Here is a 6,470-nt window from a genome sequence, read left to right as displayed (position 1 = left end):
AAAAGGTACGCATATGCATGTGAGATAAGCTATTAACGAAGGATATAAGTATACCTGTTCAATTTTGAATACTTTACGGACATATTTTGACCTTTTTTATTTTTAACGGATTAAAAAGGAAAGTATGTCATATAAACTGGACCGCAAGGAATATGATAGATGAGATGTAAAGTAAATTTTTGTGGCAGCCCCAAACGCATAGCTTAATGCAGCCAAGCATATGGCTTTGCACATTCTTTAGCTAACATAACACACTTTTTAACGAATCAAAACGAGTCCAGACTTGGCGCATACCTATACATAAGCAAATGGTTTCTTCACCTATCATACACACCACAAAAACCATTATTCACGTATCAAAGAGATAATACAATAGCCAATAGCATATTTAGTATTTCTATAGTCCAAGAAGAGATAATACATAGAATGTCTAGCATTTTTAAGATCATTGGGTTCCAGAAGAGAAGGTTGTGTTCGGATGGAGATGATGATGGGTACGATTATGCTCCAGCAGTATGCTTAGAAGGAGATGACGATGACAATGATGCAGACTATGACTACGCCCTTGCAGCAGCCTTAGAAGGCGATGACAATGACGATGATGAAGATTATGATTATGCTCCCGCTGCATCAATTCATTCATTCGAGGTTTTTAGTCCAAACAGTCACCACAAGAAAACATGAGATTAACTACAAATTTTAGCTTTATAAGAACCTATATGGATTTTTCACTTAATTGTACCAATTTTCATTTCCATTAATAGAAATGTCTAGGTTTATATGTTAGCTCAAACCATTTACAACTGATGTTTACATCAATGATTTAAGGTATCATATTAGGGACTCTGAGATCACTAGCTTATTAATTAGCTAGATATATTGCATCATTTTATTATTGGCATTTGAACAATTTATGGCAATTAGCAGAGTAGTCAAACGTAGTAAAAAGTACTGATGGCTATGTGATCGTCTTCATATTTCACAATTGATCACGAGATTATATCACTACAAATCTACAATCAGCTACCGAACTATAAAATAGCTTTGCGACAAAGTTTGACTATTCGATATTCCATTTTATATATGGTCACTCATCTTTTACTTTGTTGTATTAAACACAATCAGTTAACATTATATAAGTATCACGAAAGTCACAGACAACATTGAAGTAATTGCAACAATCTTATGGTCCCCACTAAAACATTTAGTGGCGATTTTCTGAAGTTTTATAACGCCCTTTTTTAAGAGGAACCACCTGGGTTCCAAAATCAAATCCCTGAATGAGATACTTTATACATAACAAAAGAAATGTACACAAAAAAAGGGGACTATCAGTTTTTTTTCTTTGCTAATGAAGAGCAACTTAAACTAAAAACAGGAAATTAAAGTGGTTCAGTAATTGTTAAATAAATCGAATTTAGAGGAAACATCCGGCCTCCAAAATCAGATCGATCCCCGAATGTAATATTTTGATCTATAACATAAGAAGGGTACACAAAATATATAGGGGGACTATCAACCTTCTTTTGGCTAATGAAAAGCAACTTAAATTAATGACGGGAAATAAAAGTGGTTCAGTACATGAAGGAACTAATCATGATGATTCAGTCCCATAATAGTCGTCTCGAAATTTAAATAAAGCATGTAAATGAATGTAGTTTCATCTGGACTAGCTATTCCATGTGAATCCCAGGTGTTACCATAGTTAGCTAGAGTGCCTGCCATTATATTTGCCTCTGTGCAAATGGCATAAGAACGGACAGTCCATTGCCTCAAGAAGATGTGAATAAGGTGTTAGGTGTGCGAACAAAGTACCACATTGGTAGCTGAAAAGAAAAAGGAGCTACTTATAAGGAGTTGGATACTCTTAATGATGTGAGACCTTTTGGGGAAAACCGTGCGGGCTTAGCCCAAAGCGGACAATATCACATCATGTTCAGAGTATCTTTGGGCCGTTTTAGCCCAACAACTGGTATCAGAGCCAATGGTTTGGCGGGACGAGTATGAAGATGGCGGAGTGTGGCGTGGGGCCCGGCTTAGTGCCTTTGCCCGTCTATGGGCCGGTTTACAACCTTTACCCGTAGCTTTGAAGACGCATACACAGCCTTTGGGCTTCGGTGACCGTAAATACTCTGACGATGTGGGTGGCACACAGACATGTTGAATCTCTGACCCGTGGTTGGGTGTGCGAATAAAGTACCACATTGGTAGCTGAAAAGAAAAAGGAGCTACTTACAAGGAGTTGGATACTCTTAATGATGTGAGGCCTTTTGGGGAAAACCGTGCGGGCTTAGCCTAAAGCGGACAATATCACATCATGTTCAGAGTATCTTTGGGCCGTTTTAGCCCAACATAAGGTGCATCTTGTGAAGGTGTTGAAATTTGATCAATCAACACTTGAAAATCTGTTTTAACTATCAATGAACACAAATTTCTTTGTCAATGCATGTCAGTTCCAGTCCTTTGAATAATGCTATCAGTTCAACATATAGTTCCGATCTTTGGTAGTAAGATGTAATTGGAAAAAAAAATGTTTCCAGCTTTCATTAGAATCCCGGATAACCCATTCCAAACCACAAATACTTAAGTTGGCATCATAAGTTCCATCAATGTGAGTTTATAAGTGAACGGAGGCGGAGGAATTGAAGCCATTTTATGAGGATTGTGTGCTTGGGAGTTGGGAGTAATGTTGCATCACTAATTTGTAAGACAATAATACTCAATGGCCTAACTAAAGACCTTTTTTAGGTTTCATAAAATATGTGGATTATAAAAGGGTTTTAGCATTGCGGTTTAGCCAAATATTAATTCCATAGGCTAATTAGTATTAACATAGATAGGGAATAGTAATACTATGTATTATTAGGAGGGGTGAATGGGTGATGAAATCTTGAAGTACACATAGACTTTGTGTCTAAATTTGGAAATTTTCCGTGGAGAGGTAATGTTAAGCATATTCCAAATTGAGGAAGCCGTTGGACATTGTTAGAATATATGTTTTGGCATCTTCGTTTATTCTATCATATCGATATAATGTCGCGATTATAATAAAGCATGTAAGCCTTACCTCTTCAGATCCTTATAACAACTATAGCCCGTCATAAAAAGACGGGTTTCTTGTACTGACTATTGTGTGTCACAAATGTGCAATTGTGGAGGCTCGACCAGCGTTATAAGATGCTGTCAGAATAAATAGTTCGCTTTTTTCTTTTTCCTAAAAGCTCGGCTTCTGAGAATAAGTCTTATACATATACTGTTTTAGATCATATTTCAAACGTATGTAAATGTAAATGTTATCATGCATGAAAGGGTGTATAGTTGGATACTTATATACTCGAGCATATAATTCATGCACAAAAGAATGTCGACATATTTGCATGCATTTGTCGTAAATGGACATATCGACTTTGTTCTGCAAGTGTAACCCTGTCTATGTATTATGCCAAGTAAGCATCCACGTAGATAAAAACACACTCCATGGGCTATATTTTAATTTGACTCGTTCAATTTACCTCCAAATAAAGGTTACACCTCAAATTCGGAGCATAATGTTATGTCTGATACAGTAGTAGAAAAAATGAAGTCTTCCAAAATTTGTGATTATAAATATGCCAGTACGTCATACCACTTGTGAGACTCAGAAACTTTAAAATTTTGTGACTTTAAATATGTCATAATATTAGTGAGGTAACAAAAACTTTTGATCATTAAAATAATATAAATATAAGGTTAATTGTTTTCAATTTTGAAAATATGACTTTTCTTTTTTAAACAAAGATGTCGCATAAACTTGGACAGAAGGAGTTTATATATGATGGGTGTAAAGTGAATTTCTGATGTGTCAGCCCCAATAGTATAGCTTAATGCAGCCAAGCATACGGCTTTGCACATTCTCCAGCTAACATCACACACTTCCTTACGAATCAAAACGAGTCTAAACTTAGCTCTTGCCTATATATAAACAAATGTTTCTTCACCTTTCATACACACCACATAAATCATTCTTCACATCTTTTCTAAGAGTTCATACAATACCGAATATCATATTTGATATTTTTGTGTAGTCCAAGAAGAGATATATAGAATGTCTAGCATTTTCAAGATCATTGGGTTCCAGAAGAGAAGGTCGTGTTCGGATGGAGATGATGATGGGTGCAATTATGCTCCAGCAGCATGCTTAGAAGGCGACGGTGATGACAATGATGCAGACTATGACTACGCTCCTGCAGCAGCCTTGGAAGGCGATGATGATGATGCTGATTATGATTACGCTCCTGCAGCATCCTTGGAAGGAGATGACGATGATGGAGACTATGATTATGCTCCTGCTGCATGAATTCATCCGAGATTCTTCGTCCAAATAATCACTAAAAGAAAACATGCAATTTGCTATAAACTTTAGCTTCGTAAGAACCTTAGTTTGGTTTTGGTTTTACTTAGTACTTACTACCAAAGTTCATTAATAGGAATGTCTAAGTTTATATATATGTTAGCTGAAACCATTTGCGGCTGAGGTCTAGGTATTAGGGGCTTTGAGATCATTAGCTTATAATTAGATGTACTATTTTTTTTGCCATCTGAAAAACTTATGGCAATTGGCAGAGCAGTGATGGGACTATATAGTCACTACTCTTTTTTTTTTTTTTTTTAAAATGATTTCATAACTTTCATATTTCTCAAGTAGGTTATAATGCCTTGCATCAATCTATAAATTTCTATGTATCAATGCCCTTTCAGTAGATAGCTTATAACCACAATAATATCAATAAGTCCTTGAATCTTGTCACTAGCATCTTTGAGTTGGGGCGCTTCAGCGGGCGGTCCTTCAAAATCGTCATCACACGTAGAAGCATCACGGAGGTCACAAATAACACTAAAGTACTTGCAGCAATCTTATGGTCCTCAATAAAAACATTTAGTGGCGATTTTCCAGGATTTTATAACTTTTTTTTTTTTTTAGAGGAAACACCCTGGTTCCAAATCATATATGAGATATTTTTTATACAACCAAAGAAATATACAACAAAAAGGGGGACTATCATTTTTTTTTTTTTTTTTTTTTTGCCAATGAAAAGCGATATAAATTAAAAACAAGAAATTATAGTGGTTTGGTAATTGTTGAATAAATAGGTTTTATTGGCGACATAACCTTGTAAGAACATTGGTATTTGTTGTGATATGAGAGTAGCCTTGATGGTTTAATGATTTTATATCGACTACAGTCACCACTGAAGTCATTCCCTAGTAGCGGACATGAAAGTTTCCACGGATAGTTTAATGGTTTTTGTGAAGATTACAGCCGCCATTAAAAGTCATTCTTCAGTAACGACTTGCCCAAAATCTATATTGTGGAACTTCTATTGTAGTCTATTTGGTTACTTTTATTCCGGAACTTGTCGTCACAAATGTGCATTTTCTGTAGCGACCCATCGGAGTCGTCACAATAACATAGAAGTACTTGCAACAATCTTATGGTCGCCACTAAAAATATTTAGTGGTAATCTTCTGGGCTTTTTTAACAACTTTTTTTTAGAGGAACCATCCAGGTTCCAAAATCAGATCTCTCTGAATGAGATATATATATATATATATATTTCCGGAAACCATCCACCTAGGCTTTCATCCGGTGGTGGTAGGGGGTTTGGCCTTGACCCCTACCTCGTTATATAGCATAAAGAAATAATTACAAGAAAGGAGGGGGACATAAAACCAAACCTCCCGAAAACACTATACACAAAAGCCGAGTACATGGCTTGAACCTTAGTCAACCCAAGGTTCTCATCTTGTGCCCGGTTCCCATAAGAGGTGGCACCCCTGTTTCCAGCAAAAATCAGACAGCCGCATTGGGAACTGGTGCGGAGAATAGAAATAGGCAACAGGGGCCAGAACAGAGAGACTATACAGTGCCCTCCCATAAGCATCTATAGAGAGGTTTGATTCCGCAAGAAAAAATCTTTCGAAGTCTTATGTCGTAGCGCCGGAACCTGTGACTTATCCATTATGTAGGGACCAATAGCCTTCCGAGGGAGCTCACTAGGTTGTAAAATGATCATATCATAGACAACGTGGCTCCATTTGGCTAAAGCGTCCGCAATTTGATTTGCTTCACGATAGCAGTGTTGGAAATTGTATTGTTGGTGATGCTTCAATTGTTGGATCTCACTGATGATCTCTTCTAAATGCCATGGCACACTGTTTTTGCCATTAATCATGTCAATTACTAGCTTAGAATCACTTTCCAGAGTAGCCATATGATATCCGTTATCAAAGCACCATTTCAATCCAATAAGCGCAGCAGAAGCTTCGGCCAAATTATTAGATCCATTTCCTAGCCCTTGTGCAAATGCCATGATAAGTTCGCCTCTATGATTCTGAACAATTCCACCAGCTCCAATAGTGCCATCATCCAGTCGACTTCCATCTGTATTGATTTTGACCTGACCAAAAACCGGGAAATCCCAAACAACAGT

This window comes from Lycium ferocissimum, chromosome 9 (assembly GCF_029784015.1).
Source record: "Lycium ferocissimum isolate CSIRO_LF1 chromosome 9, AGI_CSIRO_Lferr_CH_V1, whole genome shotgun sequence".
In the NCBI taxonomy this organism is placed as follows: Eukaryota; Viridiplantae; Streptophyta; class Magnoliopsida; order Solanales; family Solanaceae; genus Lycium; species Lycium ferocissimum.
The sequence above is the reverse complement of the archived record's forward strand: the minus strand, read 5'-3'. Positions refer to the sequence as shown.